The sequence below is a fragment of the Pogona vitticeps genome, chromosome Z, assembly GCF_051106095.1.
Source record: "Pogona vitticeps strain Pit_001003342236 chromosome Z, PviZW2.1, whole genome shotgun sequence".
NCBI classification, from domain to species: domain Eukaryota; kingdom Metazoa; phylum Chordata; class Lepidosauria; order Squamata; family Agamidae; genus Pogona; species Pogona vitticeps.
The window spans coordinates 2,299,531-2,315,231 of NC_135799.1; positions in this window are offsets into that span (position 1 = coordinate 2,299,531).

Sequence of the window (15,701 nt, forward strand, 5' to 3'; positions counted from 1 at the left end):
AAAATGGTGCCTGCAGGATCTGGGGAAAGAAGGGCGTCTCCTCGCATGAAAGCCAAGGAGGACCCAGGACATGCACAGAGAAAGGACCCTGGTATCTTGCTCAGGTGGGAGGGGAGATCGAGACCCCTCCCAGACGTCCCATCTGCCCCCCTCCAAATTTCCCCCCTCAAGGAGGAAGACGAGGAAGCACAAGAGAAAAATAGACGCCTCCACCTCCCTCCACTTGCAAGGCCTCCATGCATTGCAGACCAAGTGGGAGGAGGGGCCCAATCCGAATTTTATATGGTCTCTGGGCTTTGGGGGCCAGGCTCTTTTTCTGGGTATTTTAAAAAATATCTTTCTGCAACTCTCTGTTGAGAGTTCTGGGCACTTGCTTATATTCCAGCAAAATGCACAACGGAAGGCCAGCTCTTTAAGGTGAGAATTAGCTGTCAGAAGTCCCCTTCTTTACCCAGTTGTTCTTGGTATCCACCCTCACCAAAGCCTAGCAGTTTAGGAAATAAGCCTCAGGAGGTGATCTTTAACTATGAAAGGTTTTGTGTACTTCAAAGTTTCCCAGCCAGGTCGGAGAAGGGGGCGGGAAGGGGACGATCGGGGAGCTGGGGACCCCCCCTCTGGGCAGAAGAGGAGGAGGAAAGGGGGTTAGGGTCACGTCCAAAATTACCCCCAGGATTTTCATTTTTTACCCCCTTTTGGGGTAATTTAACCCTGTTCCCTGACCACTGAGTTAAGAGAGTGTGCGATAGGAGGCGGCTTGGGACTGCCTGGCTTCTGCTTCTGAGTGAGCGTGTGTGTGTGTTTGCAGGGAGGTTTGGGACTGCCCCCCCTTGCACCCCCCCCTCGACCTCCCTTCCGAGAAGGCTTCTGGGGGGGTTGCGGATCGTGGCGCCTTCGCGGGCATCGCTCCTGGTCTGGAGGGTGGGAAAGCCGCGGCGTTCCCCCCTCCCCCCGATACTCCCCCCCTCGGGAGGGAGGCTTGTTTTCCCCCCCTGGGATCGGCTCCTCCTGCCCGTTCTCCCCTTTGGTCCACAAGGGGGCGCTGGAAGAGGGGGGCAGAGGAGTCGGTCGGAGTGTGTGTGTGTGTGTGTGTGTGTGTGTGTGAGTAAGAGATGCCCATGGACAGCCTCCCCCCTCCCAGCTTCTCAGGACTGAAGGAAAGGATGGGAAGAGAAGACGAGCTGCGGGAGGGGGGGTTGGGGGCGCCCCCCTCTCTCTCCCCCCCCCCGGTCCTTCCATCCTTCTGCGGGTCGCTGGCCTCACCCTCCCCTCCTCTTAAAGACTGTTTATTAAGCGATCACCCGAGGGATGAGGATGAGGATGAGCAGGACGGGAAAGGCTGAGGGCGGGGGAGGGGAGGGAAGAGAGGGGGTGAATGTAGAGCTACGAAAGTGCGAGAGGAGACAGGAGGGGGCTGCTTCCGGGGCTGTGTGTCCCCCCCACCGGAACCGGAAGTGGAGGCCGTGCCCCCCTCCCTCCCTTGCTCCCTCCTTCCCCCCCTTTCCTCCCTGTTTCTACCGGCCTCTTTTCCCACCTGAGGATCCGGATGGAGGTGGGGGCGATTTGGGGGCCTTTATTGGGGGAGAGAGGAGGGAGAGAGAGAGAGCAGTGGGGGGTGGGGTGGGGGGTCCATAGAAAGATGGTCCCACGTGCTTGGGGGGGCAGGAGGGGCCTTTCTCTCTCTCTCTCTCTCTCTCTCTCTCTGTGTGTGTGTATGTGTATCGGCCGAGATCCCGATACTCCGAAGAGGCAGGAGGGACACACCCCCCCCGAGCAAGGCCCCCCCCAGGCCCCCTTTTGTGTGTTTGTGCGCTTTCCCCTCTGAGCCCCCTCAGGCCCGCGTCTCCCTTCCTCTCCTCTCCCCGTTTTTGTGGTTGTTTTCCCCTCCTTCCCCCCACTTGACCTTCTCCAGCCGAAGTCTGAGCGTGACCCCCCCAGGAAACCCCTTTTGTTGGAAAGCTTGGGGGAAAGTTCCTGGAAAGCCCCAAGTGGGAAATGGGGGCCTTTTTGTGGGGGGGGGGAAAGGGATGCTTTCATCGCAGGTGTCAGCAGGAAGCATGGATCCTGTTGCTCTCTGGTTCCCGGATGTTGCCCCCCTTCCTCCCTGGTTTGGTGGAGGTTTTCTCTCGGAGCCTGGCATGAGGTGCTCCTTCCTTCTGAGATCCCCTCTTCTCCCCCCCCCACCGGGCCAGGCTCTACCTTGAAGGGACGTTTTGAGCCTCCCACTCCTCCTAGAAAGATGCCTCGCCCGCCATCCTGAAAACTCAGCACCTCCTCCCCTGCGCGGTCGCCGGGTTGCCAGGCAACCCCTTCATAGATGCCTCCCAGAAAGACGCCTTGCCTGCGATCCTGAAACCTGTTCGGGAAAACTCAGACCCCCCCACCCCCACCCCCACCTCTCCCAGGGACGCGGGGGGGGATTTTTCTAATTACCATAAAGGCCACTAAAACTCGCCCAACGGCCTTCCTGAGGGAAGACCTTCTGGCCGCCTTCTCCACTGCGCACGCGCCACAGACCCCCCATTTCACGCCCCCTCTGTGGGGAAGAGGAGCGCATGCGCGGGAGGGAGAGCGCGCCAGTGAGGGGATCTCTCGTGGAGCCCAACAGAGGACAGGTGACTCTGGATCTAATGTCGTGTGGTGCTCAGGACCTGGTTAGGGACGGGAATGTCACTGAGTCAATAGCGAATAGTGACCATGTTGTCTCCAGACACAAAAACCCTTGATTTATGAAGGGTGGACTTCCATCAAATGAGGAAGCTAGTGAGAAGGAAGTTGAAAGGGAAGGTTAAAAAAAAGTTTCCAGAGTGCATAGAGTTTTTAAAACAACAGTAGTAGAGGTCCAGCGGAACAGTATAATGCAAAAAACTAAGTCCCAAAAGGTGGATGGATACGGAGCAGAGTTAGATAGGTTTTAAAGGGCAAGGAGGGGTGCTTCGCTCTCTGGTTATCTCGTTGCTAGGATGAGTAGAGAGCAGAGACTTTCGTAGTCAAAATAATTCTGCCACAAAACTTGATAACAACTCTCAAGCTCTCATGAGAAAGTTAGGCGGGACAACAAGACCCAGGAGGGGGTGTTCCTGATGAAGAATTCTGGGAAGAAGAAGGAAGTTGGTAAGGGGTTGAAAAAAGATGGAGTTAGACTGAGAAAGGTCAGACATGTGCTTTTTCCCATAATGGATTGTAGCTTTGCTATGGACTATTTTTCCTACCATGGACTGATGGAAGTCAACTGGTTTTCATCTAGCATCAGCCTATGAAGACCCAAGACACGTGAGATGGATTGTATTATGTTTTTTATTAGTTAGCATAATTCCATTTCTTTATTTTTCTAGCTGGAGTGGGGAGGGGAGTATTCTGTTTGTCTTGATATGAAAATGTACCTACTGAACTATTTTATTATCAACTGAAACCTTTTCTAAAGCAATTCTTTTCAATAAAGCAGTAATGATTTAATCTGCATGCATTGGTTCTTGTACAGACTAGCTGAATGTCTAATTGGCCATGTGTGTTTGCTACCAAAGATTTAGAGCCAGATTATTCTAACTCATGGATTTATCTGTGTGTGTTGCTTTCTTAATAAAGGGGATTGGCTTTTGAGGAAGAAGTTTAGACAGGACCTGGCTGAGACCTAAGTGGCTCTGCTCAGCAGTCAGAGGTTTGTCTGGATTTTGGACTCATCCCAGTCTCCGGCACCCCCGTAAATCTCTTTGGAGATAAGGGGCAGCTTACAACTGACACCAAAGAAAGATGTTCTTCTCATTCTAGGGGACTGGAATGCTAAAGTAGGGAGCCAAGAGATAAAAGGAACAACAGGGAAGTTTGGCCTTGGACTTCAGAATGAAGCAGGACAAAGGCTAATAGAGTTTTGTCAAGAGAATAAGCTGGTTATCACAAACCCTCTTTTCCAACAACACAAGAGGCGACTCTATACATGGAAATCACCAGATGGGCAATATCGAAATCAGATTGACTATATTCTCTGCAGCCAAAGATGGAGAAGCTCTATACAGTCAGCAAAAACAAGACCTGGAGTTGATTGCGGCTCTGATCATCAGCTTCTTATAGCAAAATTCAAGCTTAGACTGAAGAAAGTAGGAAAAACCACTGGGCCACTCAGGTATAATCTAAACCAAATCCCTTATGAATACACAGTGGAAGTAAAGAACAGATTTAAGGAACTAGATTTGGTGGACAGAGTGCCTGAAGAACTTTGGATAGAGGCTTCTAACATTGTCCAGGAGGCAGCAACAAAAACCATCCCAAAGAAAAGGAAATGCAAGAAAGCAAAGTGGCTGTCCAACGAGGCCTTAGAAATAGCAGAGAGGAGAAGGGAAGCAAAATGCAAGGGAGATAGGGAAAGCTACAGAAAACTGAATGCAGACTTCCAAAGAATAGCAAGGAAAGACAAGAGGGCCTTCTTAAATGAACAATGCAAAGAAATAGAGGAAAATAACAGAAAAGGAAAAACCAGAGATCTGTTCAGGAAAATTGGAAATATCAGAGGAACATTTTGTGCAAAGATGAACATGATAAAGGACAAAAATGGGAGGGACCTAACAGAAGCAGAAGACGTCAAGACGAGGTGGCAAGAATACACAGAGGAATTATATCAGAAAGATTTGGATATCCCGGACAACCCAGACAATGTAATTGCTGACCTAGAGCCAGACATCCTGGACAGCGAAGTCAAGTGGGCCTTAGAAAGCCTGGCTAAAACAAGGCCAGTGGAGGTGATGGCATTCCAGTTGAACTATTTAAAATCTTGAAAGATGATGCTGTTAAGGTGCTACATTCAATATGCCAGCAAGTTTGGAAAACTCAACAGTGGCCAGAGGATTGGAAAAGATCAGTCTACATCCCAATCCCAAAGAAAGGCAGTGCCAAAGAATGCTTCAACTACCGTACAATTGCACTCATTTCGCACGCTAGCAAGGTTATGCTCAAAATCCTACAAGGTAGGCTTCAGCAGTATGTGAACTGAGAACTCCCAGAAGTACAAGCTGGATTCCGAAGAGGCAGAGGAACTCGAGACCAAATTGCTAACTTGCGCTGGATTATGGAGAAAGCCAGAGAGATCCAGAAAAATATCTACTTCTGCTTCATTGACTATGCGAAAGCCTTTGACTGTGTGGACCACGGCAAACTATGGCAAGTTCTTAAAGAAATGGGAGTGCCTGACCACTTTATCTGTCTCCTGAGAAACCTATATGCGGGACAGGAAGCAACAGTTAGAACTGCTCATGGAACAACTGAGTGGTTCAAAATTGGGAAAGGAGTACGGCAAGGCTGTATATTGTCCCCCAGCTTATTTAACTTATATGCAGAATACATCATGCGGAAGGCTGGACTGGAAGAAACCCAAGCCGGAATTAAGATTGCCGGAAGAAATATCAACAACCTCCGACATGCAGATGATACCACTCTGATGGCAGAAAGTGAGGAGGAATTAAAGAACCTTGTAATGAGAGTGAAAGAGGAGGGTGCAAAAAACGGTCTGAAACTCAACATCAAAAAAACTAAGATCATGGCCACTGGTCCCATCACCTCCTGGGAAATAGAAGGGGAAGATATGGAGGCAGTGTCAAATTTTATCTTCCTGGGCTCCATGATCACTGCAGATGGAGACAGCAGCCCTGAAATTAAAAGGCGCCTTCTTCTTGGGAGGAAAGCGATGACAAATCTTGACAGCATCTTGAAAAGCAGAGACATCACCTTGCCAACAAAAGTCCGAATAGTCAAAGCTATGGTTTTTCCTGTTGTGATGTATGGAAGTGAGAGCTGGACCATAAAGAAAGCAGACCGCTGAAGAATTGATGCCTTTGAATTGTGGTGCTGGAGGAGGCTCTTGAGAATCCCCTGGACTGCAAGGAGAACAAACCTATCAGTTCTAAAGGAAATCAACCCTGAATGCTCACTTGAAGGACAGATCCTGAAGCTGAGGCTCCAGTACTTTGGCCATCTCATGAGAAGAAAAGAGTCCTTGGAAAAAACCTTGATGTTAGGAAGGTGTGATGGCAAGAGGAGAAGGGGACGACCGAGGATGAGATGGCTGGACAGTGTCTGCGAAGCAACCAACATGAACCTGACACAACTCTGGGAGGCAGTAGAAAACAGGAGGGCCTGGCGTGCTCTGGTCCATGGGGTCACGAAGAGTCGGACACGACTAAACGACTAAACACACACGCGAGGGGTGGTCTCTTTGTTTCGGTCCCTGCCCTTCCTCCTCCTCTTCCTCCTCGCATTGGGAGGGCTAAATTGGGAGGGGGGTGAATGGGAAGCCTGGGAGGGGCCTCAATCTCACCCTCACCCTCTCCAGCAAGACACCCAGGCCCTTGTTCTCTGTGCGTGTCAGTGGGTCTTTCCCCAGATCTTGAAGGCAGATGGGGGGGAAAGGAGGGAAGCGGTCCCCCTTGCTTTTTCTCTCCCCCCTCCAATTTCTCTTTCCTCCAGCAAACCTCCTCCCCAAACTCCACCCCCCCAGATCGGAAGCGGGGTATGGGATGCAGTGGGGAGGAGGGAGGGAGGGAGAGAGGGTCTGCAAAGGGAGGACACGAGGGGGCCCCAGAAATGGGGCTTTTGGGATGAAGAGGGGGTCAGTTTGGGCTGATGGGGCTCCCCTCCTTTCCCCCATACCCGGTTTGCCATCCTGAACCTCTTCAGGATCACCCTCCCCCCTCCCAGTCTATGGGGTTTGAAGGGACTCTTCAGAAACACTTGGTTCACTGGCTCTGGAGGGAGGAGAGGGAAGGGCAGATTCCCCCTCCCTGACCAGATCCCAGGCAGGGGATCCCCTGCAGGAAGGTGGGTGGGGATGAGTGAAAGGAGCAAACCCGGCCTTGATGAAAAAGGCGCATCCAGACCGGATAGAGTATACAAATCCGGTGGGAGCGCGGGTGCCTAGGCCGACGATCACGAACGACCCCGCAGGCTCCAAACAAGCAGCGACGTGGAACCTGGGGAAGGAGAAGATGACCGCTTGCTTTGGCTGCGGTCAGTTCGGCCATATCCGGAAGTACTGCCCCATAATGGAGTGTGCGTGGGCAGAGGCTTGTGCCGGGACAACCAAGGTGGGTGAAGAAAATCACCCGGGGTGGGTAGTAGAGGCGAAGTTTAATGGGCAGAGGCTTGTTCCGGGACAACCAAGGTGGGTGAAGAAAATCACCCGGGGTGGGTAGTAGAGGCGAAGTTTAATGGACAGACGAAGAAGTCTTTAGTGGACACCGGGTGCAGTAGAACGCTGGTAAAGGAACTAGAGGGAGAACTTTTTCCTGAGATTACTGTTATCCAATGCATTCATGGGGATACCAAGGAGTACGCGACTACAATGGCCGAGGTTGAGATAGGCAGCCATAAACGAGACATGGAAGTGGGGATAGTTCCCGGTATGACCAGGGAAATGCTGCTAGGGAGAGACTGGCCTGGACTGAGCAATTTGGCTAAAGAGCCTGGGGAAATAGGCTGGGCTCAAGAAGAGAATGAGGCCAGGGAGTTAGAAGTCATGAATTTGTCTAGAGAACAGATAAGAAGCCTACAACAAGATGATGCAGAACTTAACAACTGTTGGCAACAAGCGGTGGCAGAAGGGACTACACCAGAAGGGGTGAAAGGATTTGAACTGAAGGGAGGCTTGTATCACGTAAACAAGGCATCCAGCGATGAAGAGTCCCAGCAGGTAATTCCAGAGGGCTTGCGGTTTTGGGTGATACATTGGGCACATGACTTACCAGTGGCTGGGCATTTGGCTACCCAAAAGACCTTGGCTAGAGTAAAACAGCGGTTCTTTTGGCCAGGGATGGCCCAAGACGTGGAAGAGTTCTGTCGTTCATGTGCTAAGTGCCAGATGACCCAGCCTAAGGCAGGACCGGGGACAGAGCTCATACCTATGCCTCTGGTAGATAGACCCTTCGACAGGATTGCTCTGGACATTGTGGGACCGCTAACCAAATCGGCGGGGGGGCATCAGTATATAGTGGTGGTCATTGATTATGCCACCCGTTACCCAGAGGCAGTGCCCCTGAGGTCCACAACAGCAAAAGTGTTGGCTAAAGAGTTGATTGAAATGTTTTCCAGAGTGGGTTTCCCAAAGGAGGTGCTAACCGACCAAGGCTCTAATTTTATGAGCCTGACCTTTAAACAGATGTGGCAGTTGTTAGGGGTCAAACCTTTGAGAACATCGGTCTATCACCCGCAGGCCAATGGCCTGGTGGAAAGGTTTAATCGAACCCTAAAGGGGATGCTTAGAAAACTGTCAATGGAGAAACCCAAGATGTGGCATACCTTTCTAGCCCCGTTGATGTTTGCTATCAGAGAGGCTCCTCAGGCCTCCACTGGTTTTTCCCCTTTTGAGTTGTTATATGGCAGAAGACCCCGGGGGGGTACTGGATCTGATAAGAGAAAGATGGGAAGAAGGAGAAGATCATTCTAAGGGGGTGCTACAACAAATTGTAGAGATGAGAAATAGCTTACAATTGGCTTGGGAAATGGCTAAAGAGAATCTAGGACAAGCACAGGTTAGACAGAAGGGGTCATACAACAAGAGGGTGAGACCTCGGAGTTTTGAACCACATCAGAAGGTATTAGTGCTGTTACCCACCGACACTTCCAAGTTCTTGGCTAAATGGCATGGGCCTTACACGGTCCTAAGGAAGTTAAATGAGGTAGATTACGAAGTAGAGACCCCTGATAGGAAAAAGAAGACCCAAGTGTTTCATGTGAACCTGTTAAAAGAATGGGTGGATAGAGAAGTGTTGTTCGGGACTGAGGTAGATGATGAATTGGGTCCCGTGAGAGAAGACCTGACCTCAGGAGGTGACGTAGTTGTAGGAGACCTTTTGTCGGGTGAACAAAAACAAGCTATGCAGTTGAAGGAAGATTTTCCCCAAGTATTCTCTCCAATACCCGGGTGTACCCAGTTGGTGGAGCACAATATTGAAACACCCCCGGGAGACGTAGTGAGAGTTAGCGGAAGGTCATGGTCCAGACATGTAACAGGGGTTATTAACCAAGAAGTAGAGGAAATGCTTAAATTGGGGGTGATCGAACCTTCCCAGTAATGGTGCCTAAGCCTGATGAATCTCTAAGGTTCTGTATTGACTTCAGAAAGGTTAATGCCATATCAAGGTTTGATGCCTACCCTATGCCAAAGGTGGGGGACTTATTAGATAAGCTGGGGGGGCATATACCTAAGTTCAATCGATTTAATGAAGGGATATTGGCAGATTCCGTTGAGGCCTCAAGATAAGGAGAAAACGGCATTCTGTACCCCTAAAGAGTTATTCCAATTCAAAAGAATGCCGTTTGGGCTGCATGGGGCGGCTGCGACGTTTCAACGACTGATGGACCGGGTGTTAGAACCCCTACAAGATTGCGCAGCCACCTACATTGACGACATCATAATTTTTAGTAGCTCTTGAGAAGAACATCTATCCCACCTCAGGTGGGTGCTAGAGAGGCTACAAGAAGCAGGTCTGACAGTTAACCCTAAGAAATGTAAGATAGGGTTGCCCAAAGTAGAATACTTAGGATACAAAGTGGGACAAGGAGAAATCCAGCCCCAAGAAGAGAAAGTGACCAAAATATCTAAATGGTATAGACCTATAACCAAAAAGGAAGTTCAGCAATTTTTAGGCCTAGTGGGATACTACCGGCAGTTTGTGCCGAACTTTGCATCCATAGCAGCTCCACTAACTGATTTGACTAGAAAGAAGGCCCCTGTGAAAGTAATATGGGGTCCCTCCCAAGAAAGAGCGTTTAAAACCCTGAAGGAGATCATCTGCGAACTGCCAGTTAGGTTTGCGCCAGATTTCAATACACCATTTACCCTCTTTACTGATGCCTCAGATCAGGGTATAGGGGCAGTCCTATCCCAGGTTAAAGGAGGAGTGGAATACCCGGTGTTGTATCTAAGTCATAAGTTATCTCCCCGAGAACAAAAATATGCTGTCATCGAGAGGGAAGCTCTAGCCATCAAATGGGCCACCCATAGTCTCAAATATTATTTATTGGGGGCTCCCTTTGATCTTGTCACCGATCACGCACCCTTACAGTGGTTAGAGAGAATGAAGGAAACCAATCCTCGTTTAACCCGTTGGTACTTAGCCTTGCAACCATTCTCTTTTCGAGTAAGATATAGGAAAGGTAACGAACATACTAATGTTGACTATTTTTCTTGGCGCAGCGAGGAAGAGCGGACGGCATTCTTGGAGGGGGGGATGTGTGACACCCGTGCCCCGGGTCGTGAGGTGATGTTGGGAGTGCCATCTCGCCCTAGGGCCACTGTGGGCACCCAGACAGCTCCCATGCCTTTCCCACCCCGGATGCTTCATCAGGCAATGGACACCTTAGACTTAGACCGGGGCATGAAGGGGTTAACAATCTCTACCCAGACTCCTCAGGTTTGGGCGGGAAAGGAATGGAGGGGTCTAGAGGAGGGGGCTGTGGGAGAAGTCAGTAGTCGAAGAGATGTGGAAGAGGGTGGATGGGAATGGGTGTCCATCCAAGACCCTTGGACCGGCAAGTGGGAACAGGTGCGACTCACTAAGCGGGAGGCGGAGGAGAAGAGAAGGAGGGAAATGACAGTACGTCCCTCATATTGGGGAGAAAGGGAGACCTGAGAGTGGCAACACAAGTTGGTTGAGGAGAAGAAGAGAGTAGAGAAAGAGAGAGAGGAAAAGAGACTATGGCATCTGGAGGAGTTGAGGAAACTGGGTTGCTACCAGGACCCTTGAGCTTCACCAGAGCTGAGAACCATGTACCCTGGGGATATACAGGGCATGAAGAGACAACCCCATTATTGATGACGGACCCCGATGACTTCAAGCCCGAAGAACCCTCCCAGATTCAGGCTGGTCCATGGGCGTCGAGGTCAAGTAACCCGTTTGATGAAGATTGGGTGCCCCTGTACGAGCCGTTGTTCCCTCAGGAGAAGTTTATTCCCAAGTTAATACAGTGGGGTCTTGACTTAAGAACGGCTTGAGTTAAGAACATTTTGACTTAAGAACCACTCTCATAGGAAAATATTGACTTGACTTACATACTTAGATTTGAGTTAAGAACTGAAAAAAACTATGTGGGAGGCAGGGAAAGTGCAAAATTTGAACTTTCAGTTAAACATACCAAGAGACACCATAGGAAGCATCATTCGCAAATTCAAGGCAAAGGGCACTGTTGAAATGCTACCTGGTCGTGGAAGAAAGAAGATGCTGACTTCGACTGCTGTGCGCTACCTAAAGCGTAGAGTGGTGAAAAGTCCCCGTGTGACTGCTGAGGAACTGAAAAAAGATTTGTCAGATGTGGGTATAGAAGTTTCAGCTCAGACAATAAGGCGCACACTGCGTAATGAAGGTCTCCATGCCAGAACCCCCAGGCGCACCCCCTTGCTGTCTCCCAAGAATAAGAAGAGTCGACTGCAGTATGCCAAAAGTCATGTGGGCAAACCACAAAAGTTGTGGGATAGTGTTCTGTGGACTGATGAAACAAAATTAGAACTGTTTGGGCCCATGGATCAACGCTATGTTTGGAGGAGGAAGAACAAGGCATATGACGAAAAGAACACCTTGCCTACTGTGAAGCATGGCAGAGGGTCAATAATGCTTTGGGGCTGTTTTGCTTCTGCAGGTACAGGGAAGCTTCAGCGTGTACAAGGTACCATGAATTCTCTTCAGTACCAGGAGATATTGGATGAAAATGTGATGCAGTCCGTCACACACCTGAGGCTTGGGAGACGTTGGACCTTTCAACAGGACAATGATACCAAGCATACCTCCAAGTCCACTAGAGCATGGTTGCAGAGGAAAGGCTGGAACATTTTGGAGTGGCCATCGCAGTCACCAGACTTAAATCCGATTGAGAACCTCTGGTGGGACTTAAAGAAAGCAGTTGCAGTGCGCAAGCCTAAGAATTTGACTGAACTGGAGGCTTTTGCCCATGAAGAATGGGCGAAGATACCCGTAGATCGCTGCAAGACACTTGTGTCAAGCTATGCTTCACGTTTAAAAGCTGTTATAACTGTAAAAGGATGTTGTACTAAGTACTAAGATTGAATGCCACTTGGGGGTTGAATAAAAACTAATAATGATGTGAGCACAGAAAAGACATTTGTGGTTATTTCATTATAAACTTAAGGTTATATTTCTCTGACCTACAAGTGAATGATCAAAATCAATGTCAAAATGGCCAAAACATTCAATTTCAGTGGGGGTTGAATAATTTTGAACACAACTGTAAGCTGCAAAGGGAGGACATGAGGGGGGTCCCAGAAATGGGGCCTTTGGGGTGAAGAGGGGGGGTCAGTTTGGGCTGATGGGGCTCCCCTCCTCTTCCCCCCCAGATGCCTGGCCTCCCATCCTGAGCTTCTTCTGGATCCGCCTCCCCCTTCCCAGTCTATGGGGTTTGAAGGGGACTCTTAAGGATCAACTGCAAGAGTGGGGGGGGCTTCCTTGTTGCCTTGCATGTGTGAACACAGACCCCCTTTTCCCGAAAGGCAGGCAGGAGAGAATCAGGAGAGAGAGAGAGAGAAGGGGGTGAACTTTCCTCCCTGGGATCTTTCTGGAGCGGAGGCTGGAAGGGGGATCCATCTCCCCAGGAACGGTTGTTCTCCCCCCCCCGCACTGCCAAAACGGTTCTGGACTTTGGGTCCTGAAGGCACAATTCAGGGCCATCAGCTTTGCAAAAGACCTGCCCCCTCGTTCCTCCTTCCAGGGGATTCGCCCTCCTGCGTCCAGTTCGGGGCTCTCTGTGGTGTAGAACAAAAAAGGGACTTTGGAAAGAGGCCGGAAGAGGCTCCGGTCCTTCCACGTGGAGGGCAGGAGGAAAGAAGGACCGGAAAAGGTCACTCGGCTCTGGTGTTTTCTAGATGTTGATTTTGTTTCCATTTTTAGTGTAGCTTTGATTTGATTCTCTTTAAGGTTTGTAGATTTGCTGTTTTTAACTTTTAAATCTTGTGTTTTAAAGATTTATATGAGCGGCCTTGTGACCTTTTTTTAAGGAGAAAGGTGGGGTAAAAATATTTTAAATAAATAGTGGGAGATGCTTTCATCGCAGGTGTCAGTGGGAAGCATGATTCCTGTTGCTCTCTGGTTCCCGGCTGTTGCCCCCTCCCTGGGTTGGTGGAGGTTTTATCTCGGAGCCTGGCATGAGATGCTCGCTCCTTCCTTCCTTCCTTCCTTCCTTCCTTCCTTCCTTCCTTCCTTCCTTCCTTCCTTCCTTCCTTCCTTCCTTCCTCCCTCCCTCCCTCCCTCCCTCCCTCCCTCCCTCCCTCCCTCCTTCCTTCCTTCCTTCCTTCCTTCCTTCCTTCCTTCCTTCCTTCCTTCCTTCCTTCCTTCCTTCCTTCCCAGGCACATCCTGGAAGGAAATGTTTTTGATTTGCTTTATCCGTAAAGCCTCCAGGATGATCTTTTCTGTTTTTCTTTTCTCCTAGGAAGGGGCGAGACTGAGCTGAATTCCCTTTGCTTTTTTGGGACCAAAACCAAAGAATCAAATCCCAGATCCCTCCAACATTTGCAAGGTCAGTGAGATTTCAAGAGGTGGCTTAAGTTGCTTTGCCCCCCCCTCCTCTCAGTTTCCCTGGCCCGGCAGGGATTCGAATCCAGGTCTCCTGGTTTCCTGTCTGGTACTCCATCGATGACACCACAGTTCTTCCTTCAACATGTGCAAAGTGCTGGTGTTTGGGAGTACGGTTTTCTTTGTATCTTATTTAGGTGTCTTTTTAAAATAAAATCTCAATCCTGCTCACCCCAACCCCAATGCTCACCAAGGGCAGGTCCTCTTGGCAAGAGGCAAAACTTGGTCATCCTGATTTGGGGTGTGTGTGTGGGGGGGGGGTTTCCCTTCAAGTCTCCCTCCTTCTTTCCCCTGAACAGACAAGCCAGACTGGGGGGGGGGGTTGCTTTGCACCGTCAACTTTTACTTAAAACTCTTAGGATAATCGATCAACAGGGAACCTCAGTTCTGTCCCCACCTTCTCCTTCAATGGGAGGATAAAAGGGACGGTAGACGGAGGCTGAATCCAAACAGGACGGGGAGGGGGGGCTTCCAACCAGGTGCCCCTGATGTCTGTGATTTGCATGGTTCCCAACACTCGCTGGGCGTCCTTCTGGATCCAACGCTGTCAGTGTTGAACCAGATGGTGCCGGCGGTCCGATCCGCTCACTTCCCTCTCAGATGATTTGCGCAGCTGGGTCCCTGCCTGGACGCCCTGTCGCTCCCCGGATGGGTCCACACACAGAGAGTCTCTAAAGAAACCAGAAGGGTTGACTAAAGAGCTTTCAAGTGTAAAAAAATGTGCAAGAAAAAAAGACCCAAAGGATTATCGTCCCGTCAGTCTGACATCAATTCCTGGAAAGGCTCTAGAATTGATCATTAAGCAGACAGTTTGTAATTACTTAGAAAGCAATGCTGTCATTACTAGAAGTCAACACGGGTTTCTCAAAAACAAGTCATGCCAGATGAATTTGATCTCTCTTTTTGATAGGAGTTACAGGCCTAGTGGATGAAGGGAACTCTGTGGATGTAGGATATCTTGAGTTCAGTAAGGCCTTCGACAAGGTTCCTCACAATATTCTTGCAAAGAAGCTGGTACAGTGTGGGATGGACAGTGCTACTGTTAGGTGGATTTGTAATTGGTTGACTGACCAAACCCAAAGGATGATCACAAACGGCTCCCCTTCGTCCTGGAAATAGGTGACTAGTGGGTTCCCCAGGGTTCTGTTCTGGGTCCTGTGTTATTCAACATCTTTATCAATACCTTGGATGAAGGAGAGAGTATGCCAATTAAATTTGCAGATGATACCAAATTGGCAGGGGTTGCTAATTCCCCAGAGGACAGGATTAAAATTCAGAATGACCTTGACAGATTAGAGTCCTGGGCCAAAACTAACAAAATAAGTTTCAACAGGGAGAAATGTAAGGTCCTACAACGAGGCAGAATGATCTGCACAGATATAGGATCTAGGATGGAAGACATCTGGCTAGAAAAACAGGACCCGTGAAAAGGATCCAGGAGTCTTGGTAAACCACAAGCTGAACACGAGTCAGCATTGTGATGCGGCTGCCAAGAAAGCCAATTCGATTCTTCGTTGCATACATAGGTGTATATTGACTAGATCAAGGGAAGTGATAGTACCATTCTATTCTGCTTTGGTCAGACCTCACCTGGAGTCTTGTGTCCAGTTCTGGGCACCTCACTTCCAAAAGGATGTTGACAACCTGGAACGTGTCCAGAGGAGGGCGACCAAAATGTTTAAAGGTCTGGAAGCCATGTCGTACGAGGAGTGGCTTAGGAAGCCGGGAATATTTAGCCTTTCAAAAAGAAGGTTGAGAGGGGACATGATAGCCGTGTTTAAATATTTGAAAGGGTGTCATGTTGAGGAGGGGGACAGGTTTGTTTTCCAGGGCTCCAGAGACTAGGACACGGAGCAGTGGTTTCAAACTACAGGAAAAGAGATTCCATCTGAACATTAGGAAGAACTTCCTAACAATCAGAGCTGTCCAGCCGTGGAATAGGCTGCCTCGAAGGGTGGTGGAGTCTCCTTCTTTGGAGGTTTTTATGCAGAGGCTGGATGGCCATCTGTTGGGAGTAATTTGATGGATGTTCCCGCATGGCAGGGGGTTGGACTGGATGGCCTCCGTGGTGTCTTCCAGCTCTATGACTCTGTGTCTCTAAGAATAGACTACAGTAACTCTCTTTAGGTGGGGCTTCCCTT